The sequence below is a fragment of the Benincasa hispida genome, chromosome 11 (assembly GCF_027475165.1).
Source record: "Benincasa hispida cultivar pf3 chromosome 11, pf3_genome.v1.1, whole genome shotgun sequence".
Lineage (NCBI taxonomy): Eukaryota > Viridiplantae > Streptophyta > Magnoliopsida > Cucurbitales > Cucurbitaceae > Benincasa > Benincasa hispida.
The window spans coordinates 26933666-26944223 of NC_143488.1; the positions used below are offsets into that span (position 1 = coordinate 26933666).

General features: G+C 30.1%; 1 long non-coding RNA gene across 5 annotated transcripts; it reads left to right on the top strand.

The window, feature by feature from the left end:
- Positions 1-6460: 6460 nt before the first annotated feature.
- Positions 6461-8971, top strand: LOC150032546 (uncharacterized). 5 transcript variants are annotated; one of them, XR_016524701.1, is made up of 6 exons: positions 6461-6706; positions 7018-7266; positions 7342-7385; positions 7499-7564; positions 7745-8230; positions 8638-8971. It is a non-coding gene; the product is annotated as an uncharacterized LOC150032546 (long non-coding RNA). The 5 variants fall into 5 exon arrangements; XR_016524698.1 differs by having other exon boundaries at positions 7018-7385; XR_016524700.1 differs by having other exon boundaries at positions 7018-7385; positions 8099-8230.
- Positions 8972-10558: the final 1587 nt, after the last annotated feature.

Below are 10558 nucleotides of genomic sequence, written 5' to 3' on the forward strand. Positions count from 1 at the left end.
AGAAGATGATCTTCGATCTCGCCACATTGAATCTTGCTCATATTTTGAAGGAAGATTATGCAATTACCACACTAGAAGTTGTAACTCCTAAAATGGAAGTTGCGAAGCAAGTATAGATACATTCGGACTTCCTGTGCTATAATTATATACTTAGTGATCCTGATCACACTTCGTATAATGCGTATTGCATTGCCTATAATACATCAAAATTATTGTAGGAGGCATTAGACAAGAAGTGCAAGTTGGAATATGTTGGTATTAAGAAATTCCTTGTGGAAAAATTATTATATTACAAAATGGTTGATACCAAATCGGTGGTCAATCAGATGGAAGAATTGTAAATTATGATTGGTCAATCTCCACTAGAAGTTGAAGCCAAGCTCATGTTGCTGAAGCTTTCAAAACATAAACCCAAAAAGCAAAATTTCAAGAAAAATGTGAGTCATGGGTCAAGGAATGATGCTAGCAAATGAATTCGAGAAAATTTTTGGGTTTGTGGTAAGAGTGGCCATACCGATGCAATGTGCAAGCACGAGAAGGGATAAGGTTTCAATAATCATGTTGCCATCATTTTTTAGGTAAATATGGCTTTAGACACCAAAGGTTGGTGGATTGATACTGGTGCTATTAGGACACTTGTAAAGACAAGTCATTGTTCGTTGCATATGAGAGACTAGATGGTAGTGATAAGTTGTACATGAAAAATGCTTCAACTGCCTCTACGGAAAGCCAAGGGAAGATCCTACTGAAATGGATTTCTCGAAAGATACCTATCCTCAGTGATGTGTGACATATGTCAGAGATTTGAAAATATCTAGTGTCAGGACTCTACTTAATAAAATGGGTTCAAGTTTGTATTTGAATCAGATAAATTTATTCTAAAAAAGGGGATATGTATGTGGGAAAAGGCTATCTAATGGCATGTTCAAACTGAATGTACTATCACAAATGCTAAAGAATAATGATAATATTAACTCTTCTACTTATATTTATGTGTTGTGTGTTGTTTGGTATTCTAGAATGGGACATATCAATTACAACTCTTTAAATAGAATGGTAAGTTTAGGACTATTGTCGAATTTTAACATTGATAATAGACACAAATGTGAAGTATGTGTTGAATCAAAGTTTAGTAGAAAATCATCTTCATCTGTGGAAAGAAGTAATGAGTTACTTAATTTAATCCACAATGATTTATGTGACATGAAAAGTACTCCCACAAAGGTGGTAAGAGATATTTTGTCACACTCATTGATGATTGTAGTAAATATTACTATGTATATTTATTACATAGTAAAGATGAAACCTTTAATGTTTTCAAAACATATAAGTCAAAAGTTGAACATCAACTTAAGAAGAAAGTAAAGGTACTTAGATCAAATAGAGGTGGTGAATATGAATCATCATCACTTTATGAATTCTGTGAAGTTAATGATATAATCCATCAAACTGTTGCACCTTATATACCACAAAAAAAAATAGTGTAGCTAAAAGAAAGAACCAAACTTTAAAGGAAATGGTTGGCTGCATGTTAAATAGTTCAGGTTTACCTCACAATTTGTGGCGTAGGGGGGGAGGGGGGAGCTTTGTTAACTGCAAATTTTATACTACATAGAATTTCGTCGTCTTATGAAGTATGGAATGGAAAGTTACCCTCATATAAAATGTTAAAATTGCTAGAGTGTGTGGTAAAGATATAAGTTCCTTTACAAAAAAAAAAAAAAAAAAAAAAAAAAAAAAAAGCTTGGACCTAAGACAATTGATTGTGTCTTTATAGGCTATGCAACGCATAGTGCTGCTTATAGACTTATGGTGATTAAATCAGAAATATTTGATATTAACAATAATACCATGATAGAATCTATTGAAGCTTAATTCTTTGAGGATATACTTCCTTTAAAGGAGCAAAGACACAAAATTAATCTTGCCAAAAGAATTAATGAAGCAAGCTCTTTGAAAGGTCAATACGATCAGAATATTGAGTCTAAACCTAGAAGAAGCGAAAGAGCTAAGAAAGCTACTTGTTTTGGATCTGATTTCATAACTTATGTAATAGAAGGTGAGCCTCAAACTTTTCAATAAGTTGTATCATCTCCCGATGCACCTTATTAGAAAGAAGCTATTAATAATGAGATAAAATGATTTTAACTCACTTTTCGACTCTTGAAAAACTTATACACTATCACAAAAGCGTTGATCTTAAGGCAATTCAATGTCAAATTTAAACTCTATAAGAAATAACTTCAATTATGTAAAATTGTCGTATTATTTGTTATCAAAGCTGGTGTTGTATTAGAAAGTGTATCTATTCTAAATTCTCTTTGGTTCTTAATCAAGAATAAAGAGAAATAGACTGAAACCTTTGTTTAAATATATATATATATTAAAAAAAAACCAAGGGTCACAACGTATATCCTACAAATGAGACAATACATGAACTATATGCTCGTGTTAAAATACAATTATTTAATTTCAAAACATATTTGACAAGACTTTTAAGAGTTTGGTTGGTTGAATTTTATTTTATGTTTTTTGATTCATTAAGTTCAATGGATGTGTATTTTTACAGATAATCTAGATTCTGTTTCTACACATTTTATGAATTATGTGATCCATTTCATGCTAATTTTGAAAACAATAATTTTATATTTTAGTATATTCAGATTTTGAATTTTAAATTTTAAAATATATAATTACATTACATAAAAATTAAAACGTTTAGAAACACAATATTTCTTGATATAAACTCAACTCATTCTATTTAAATCAAAATATGTATTATTTAATGTATTATAAATTATATAATTTACCAAAATTAATAATTATACCAAATAAATTAAAATATAACATAGTCCACCTCATTCTTAGTGGGACTAGTTTTATGGTTTATAAATATAATATCAAACACCTTCAAAACAATAATTTAAATTAGAATCCACTTTTCGAATATGCTACCAAACATATATATCAAAACCTAAAATATTTTTATTAAATCTCTTATTTAAATTTCTATTTTCAAATTCTATAGGAAGTGCTAAATTTTAATTCATTAAACACAATTTAGTTGGGTTATTACTCAATTCATGAGGGAAAATTGGGTGTTTGAAAAGAAAAAGAAAATACATAAAAAGAAAAAGAAAAAAAAAATGAAGGCTGCCACATTATGGGCTTAAATAAAAGAAGAGGAGAGCTAGTGGGCCAAAGCCCAAATTAGAATTAGTTCAATTTTGGTAGATTTAAAGTAGGGTTTTCTGCCCAATCTAAATAAATAACTCCAATTATACAATTGTCTACACTTTCATATTTTTCACTTGAATAGCCTAATAGGCCATCATTTTACATACATGTTATAGGACATTTACATTTCAACCCTTAAAATCATTTAAACATTAAAAAAACCACATACAGATATTAAAATTGATCTTATCATGGTTATATGCTCATATGTTCGATATTTTCTATGTTGTGTTTATACTTGTTGGAAGATACGTACAATGCACATCGTTTAAAATGTTTGACTTAATTTTTATGATAAAATTTGAGTTTTGATTCAATTTATTTTTATTGACTGGATTAATGTTAAAGAGTTTGAATTAATAAATATAAATGTATATTATGAATTTAAGAAAAATAATACTAAAACTATGTAATTCTTGTTTTAAGTTAATTTACAATGTAAGTGAAACGTGTTTGGACGTCGGACACAATTTTTAATGAAAAAATAAGAATTTGAATAAATATACTTATAATTTAGCTTAAGTTTTAAATATTTAACATAAAATTTGAAATTATAGAAAAAAAAAACTATAAAAATAGGCAGATGAATGAAATTAAAGATATGATATTTGAATAAAAGTTTAAAATTGGAGAAAGCAATGCTACCTCTTCATTAATGAAAATAAGTTTCTGAATTCTCAAAACTAATTTTTGATATAATTAAGTGTTTCCATTTTCAATTATCTAAGAAAACATCATTCTATCTTATGTAATAAAAATCATCTCTTTTATATTTGAAAAATGAAATTTGTGCCAAAAAAAAATTAAAGTAATTTGTATTATATGTATTCTACGAAATGACATGTATAATTATCAATTTAGACTCCCAATAAAATTTTCTTCTGAAAATTGTCCATGCATCCATTCTAATCATCCATTTTGTCAATTTGACATTTAAAGAAGTCTACGAATGTATAAGAATTGAATGTGTGGGAGGCTGTCAAATATAATCTTAATAAAGGATCTAAATTTATTTATTTGTAACTAGTTAGAAGTTCAATTGAAGTAAATATATCTCTTGCACGATATTTTTCAAACTAAATTTCGAAAAGGATAGTGTTAATTGATACACTTATAAAAGTTTGAGATTTAAATTGATACAATTATTTGGTTAGGGTTTAAAATGATACAACTTCAAAGTTTTGGGTGTAAATTGAAAATTTTTTCTTTTAGTTATAAATGACAATGTTTAAACTTAATTTACTTTTTTTCCTCTTTCCTCTCTCCACTTTTGTGAATTTGCAATGCCCCTTCGTAACGGAATGATCCGCTAAAGAAACCCCAAATAAAAGAAAGAAAGAAAGAAAAGGTGCAAATAATTAAAGATGATGATGTAATAAGTATTTATTAAGAAAATGAAGGGTGAAATGGGGAGAGAAAGATTATCCTCTTATAACATCTTTTATATATAGCATAGATATATAAACTCAATATGAAAGCTAATCGGCATAGTATTTAAACTATATGTTGTATAACTTTATTTCATTTGTACCATATTTTGATAATAATTAGTTCACATTATTAAATTTATATCATCTATACAGTTTATATGTATTAAAAACAAATCTATACCATTTATATATGTTACCACAATTCGATAATAATTAGTGACCATGAAAAAAGAGTTTTGATAAGTGTTATGGGTAATTTTAGACTTGAGAAGAAAATCCAGAAAAGAAAATAACACAAAAGGTAAAACCAAAACAACTTACATTCGAGGCCAAGGTCAATTCATACACTATAGGGCTTAGTCCCTTCTTGCAAACTCTTGACTCTTTCCTTCTCTTTGGTTAGCTCTACTCTGCCTTCCTAATCTAATCTAGAAAGACCAATAGAGGAATAAAACATCTGAAGGTAAAGCCAGGAAAGTTGTCTTATCCCAAACAAACCTAAGATGGATAGGAAACAGGCATAAGCAAGGTACTATTAGAGCGCAAGAGAGACTATCCATCCTAAAAGGCATGCTTCGACCTTGGAGGTCGAGGCCAAGGTCAACTAATATGTCCCTTTTCTTAAACCTGTCCTTTGTAGAGCCACATCTAGATGCAATTGGGCCATTTGGCCCAACTTTCCCAGCAATTCCTAAAAATCAGTTGGAAAGTGCTTTCTTTGCAATTTAGAATTATTTTCACTAAATATGATTATATTTGAGTTCGATTTTTAGTGATTTTCAAGAAATGAACAAGAGAGTAAAAAATTTGAGCTATAGTGTAAAAGTGGTCCATTTATGCCTAATAAGAGTACGTAGGGCTATTTCTACAAATAAGGATAGAAAAAGGGCCAAAAACCTTAAAAAGAGAGCTTGCAACGCTCCCTTTAGCAGTAGGGAATGCTCAAAACTCGAGTACAATAATCAGGGAAGTGTCGTGGTGCTACAAAGTTCTTTATCCCATCAGCATCACGACATTATAAGGCGTCATGGTCGACTTTAGCTCTAAAGGATCGAACGCTTCGATTCTGTAGTGGAAGCAATGGAATCACATATTTCGATTTCCTATTTGAATTAAAATATACAAAAACGGTGAAAAAAAAGTTCAATGTAAAAGACTTATACTTTTGTAGAAATGTAGTTGCAACAAAAACTTCTCTAATTGATGTTCACCTCCACAAGGTCTTCCTCCTAATGACTCTGGTAAGAATCCAGCTTATGGGAGTCTTCTTAAAAGAAAAGGAGAGAGAGCTCCTCTCTATATTTTGGGAGAATTATACATGAAACTACTAAGAGCTCCTCCTCCCTAAGGTTCTATTAGAACTTAATTAGGGTAACCTAATTATTTATATTAACATTTTAATATCTCATATTAAAACAAAAATATCTAATTATTTAATTCTAACTTAATTATCTAATATTACATGTTTTAATTAATTATTTGAATCATATTCAAATACATTAATTCTCTCATATAATCAATGTTAAAACTTGAATCTCAATCAAATTAATTTTACAATAAATTATTATAATACATTAATACTTATATTAATTGTATCAAATACAATAAATATATTTCAATAAATTTGAATGTTTCAAATTATTTTTTTAATATTTTTTATCTCTATTGGTCCGTTGTGAGCTAGCAAAGAAAGTTTATGGACCTACCTATTACATAAGCTTCGATAAATATATATTTTAATAGAATGCGGGCATAGCATTTCTTATAAAATGCTATAAAAGAAAAACGAAAAAAGCTGCAAAATCTTCCCTCAAAAAGAGACATTACGCTTTTTTTTGTGATCTCCCTCCAGACTTCAGCAAATTAATTTTGGCTCTCTCTCCTTTCACTTCTCCTTCATTCTTATCTTTCATCCTCCCGATTTTCGACCATCTCTACGCTTTGTTCTCTAAAATTGTAGTCTTCATCTTCGTTTGACTGTGTTGTGCCCTAAGTCGAGCTTCTTTGCACATTTTGCACCGATTCAAGCAATTCATAAGGTAAATAAGTTTCCATTTTTTTTTTCATCCTTTACTTTTGTTGCAATCTCCTCTTTCTTGCTATTATTTTACAATTTACCGCTGGAATATCCAGATTTCTAGATTTGATTTTTTATTTCTTCATCATAAAGCTATATAAGATGAAAGCCCTAAAATTTCCTAGGTCTGAGATCGCTACGATAGATTTCTACTAAAGTTTTGGCAATTTTCTTCTGTTGTTTTCTTCATTTTTCATAATTTTTTATCTACTTGACTGTGTTGAATCTGAAAATAAATATTAATAATTGTGAATTATTATATATGAATAATAGAAACTATAGCAAAGAAGACACTTATAGAGTGTTGAGGAGCACCGTCGGCAAGAAGAAGAAGAAGAGATGTTTGGAAGAGGAAAGCTAAAGAACACGCAACCGAAGAAAAAAAATCCAAAGCATACTATTGAAAAAGAAGTTCATGGAGGAAATTAAGCTTTTAGTGATTTATGGCTCTTTTGGTCGGTGTTGAAAGTGAGGTGCTCAACGCTGATGGTTGATTGGGTTTTCAGAAGCTGCTAATTTAAGGTGAGGATTTTCTTGATTTTTGATTTTCATAAACCCTTACCCCTTCATTTTTGGGTTTTTCTCTTGATGTTGTAGGAGGGGTAGTTCGAGCTTATGGCCAATGAAGCTTATGTAAGAAGGTGCAACTCATCTTTAATTTTTATTCTCTATTTAATCGTATGTAGGATGTTTTTTCTCTGTCCTCTCTCTATCACAAGCGTTTGATTGGTAATATTCGTTGGACGTTTTTTAGGCATCTTCCATGGAAATGTAGAAAGGGGAGTTGAAAGGACCTAAAGATATTGGTTGATGTAGCAAGGTGAGTACATGATTCATTATCTTTCTTTTTGGTTTGGATAAATCTATTTTTATGGTGTAGTAAGGAGCCATGACATGTCTGACATTTGAAAGTGTAGTCATCAACACAGAGTTATATCTTCCTCTTTTTATTTCACTAAATAGAAGAAAAACTCAGTCTTTTATTAACTCTTTGTTTCAGATGGCTGTAAGATTTAGAGTGAATGTTACCTGACCTGTTCACACAGCTGAGAGCTAGTTACAAAGCTCATTGGCATTTGTATAGTTGTTGAGATATAAATCTCCCTGGTTGCATTCTTTGTTTTTGTATAGTTATGAAGTTACCCCCCTCCCTACTCTTTTGGATGCTTGGTTTTTTGTATAGTGTTTGAGTAATAACTTCCCCTTTATTGCATTCTTTGTTTGTTAGTTTCTTAGCATTTGTATAGTTGTTGAGTTATAACTTCCCCTTTATTGCATTCTTTGTTTTTGTATAAGTCTCCGTTTTAATTAGATTAACATACAAAGTGTTATATACGTTAATTCATATTTAAAGAAAAATAGAGTTGCAGCAACGGAAGGAAAAACTTGAGGAAAATGGAGTTGGCAGCTGTTGGAGAACAGAGTTGTTGAAGAAGATCTTTGGTGTTTTGAAAGAGGACAAGCAATTAATCTAATCTTTGATGAGGTTTTCTTTAATCTTCATCTTTAAACTGAGAACTTGACATAAAAATATTATTGAAAATTTGCTAAGTCTTGCTGGTGGGTTGCTTTGGGCATTTTTATTTTTCCTTCAAGTTTTTTGTTATCGTTTTTGTTGTTGGAACAATCCTTTGGTTAGTCTAGTCTCCAAATGTGATGCTGGTTAAGGTGGTTTGATGACTAATCTATTCCTTAAGGTTAGGGTTGGTTAATTGAAACAGTTTTTCCAAGTCTTTCTCTTTCATGTTAGATGTTGTTTTAACTTAAAATAGCAGTAAAAACATGAAAACATCATACTGATGAATTTTCTATTAAAAAAATTGTACTGCTATCATTTTACTGCTATTTTCTTAGTAGCTTATTTTTTCGGTTTTTCATGTTGGTTGTCGACAGATCCGGAAGCTAGTTGTTGTGCTGTGGAAAGTACTGCTTTGAAAGCAAATTTGGCACGACCATGGTGCGAATTGTTCTTGTCGTTTGCTTCCCAAGGTTAAGACAATGCCTCCCTTTAAACATGAACTCGTCGGACCGAGAGTTGGAATCACAGCGAAAGAAGTGTTCGCTTAGAATTGGAGGAGAAGATCAGTGAAGAAGGGAAAATTGAAACAGTGATGCGAAGAACTAATTTTCTAGATCTGGGAACTCTGGTTTTGTAAAGCTATCAAGAAAGAGGAGGCTAACGGTCATAAACGTTTGGAAAATAATAAATTTAGATTTGGAAAAATAATTGCATCATTAAAAACCCAAAACATTTTTATTTTTAAAACAATTAATGTTAAATATTTTGTAAAAAGTTAAAACAAAAAGAAAATAAAACTATCTTCTTTTTTTTTTTCACGTAAACGCAATTAAGTAGAAGTGTTCTTCTATGTATACCATCTACCTACTCCTTAATTCTCCAATGTGGGACAAGTGAAAGGTGCTACTCCCATGTCTTTGTGGGCTTTGGGCCTAAAATGTATGTAGGTCATTCCCAACAATTCTCCATGAATGACCTACAAGCACCAAAAAAATGATAGAGAAAAGATTATTTTGAGCAATGGAATGATGGTAAACTTAAGCATCAATATCTTGCGATTTGAATTGAAGCATAGTGAAGTGAGATAGCAACTGCATTCACAAAGGTGAGTAATCTCTTAAACATTTGTGAATTTTGGTTGAGACTCCCACAACATGTTTCAATCCTTTTAATTTCTCTCTTGATTCTGCGATAAAATCCTACATACAAAGACATTTGGGCTATTCCCATAGAACCATGGGTCATCGTGAAAGTTCTAGAAACTCAAACTCTTTCATAGAAGGCAGTCCACACCTTCACTTTTAGATTAGATGTTTCATCAAGTCTACTACAATAGGCCACTCAAAGTGCAGATGAAGTCATCATTGTAATCCACAATATCTTATCTGTTAAGGTTCTATTTGATATTTTAATCTCTATTGTCATATTTTTTTTATAATATTAGATATATTATCCATGCTTGAAAAAGGAAATGGACAAGTGTTAAAAATAATATTTCTTTATCCCTGTTTATCTTTACAAATTTGAATGTTGTGTTAAAAATAGTGTCTCCTTTTGGACAAAGTCCTTTGAGTTTTTGAGTTAGAGATTAATCGTCAATCTATGACCTTTCGCATTTTCTAGGCTTGAGAGCTAATGTTGATCTAATCACAAATAGGACTGCAAAGTTCAATGATTGTATATTATTTATTGTTCAGGTTGTTTTTAGAACCAATTCTCAAATATCAATAGCAATGAAAGCATTTGTCTTGAAAGAACAATGGAGCTTTGCACTTACAATTTTGAAGTTTGAATTTTGACTTGTGATTAAAGTTTTATTCAAAATGTTTTTTTTTTTTTGGCAAATCTAAGTGAAATTTTTAGGATTATATATGTACTCATTTTGTTTGGAGTGTTGGAAGTGGCTTCATTTGTAATCACTATATGTTAGAACACACTATTGATCTTTATATTAACTTTTTGTACTATATTAGTGTTTTATTTTTTGTGTTAGAAATTTGAAGATTTTGTTTATTTTTATAATGTAGTGCATGTGGTAGTTGATATAGTAAGGAAGTTCGATTTATTTTTATGGAGGCCTACTTCTGATATGGTTGTGGTTGTCATTGATGATGTATTAAGCACCATTATTGCTTGGTCGGCTAATAAATTCAAAACATGTAAGCAATTTTTTTTTTCAATTTGGTTGAAATATTTTATGTGAATAATACTATTAGTATCGTTTATTAATTAATGTATTATATGAGTTAAAAATCATGATTTTTTTTATTATTATTAGTGAATGAAATGACGACA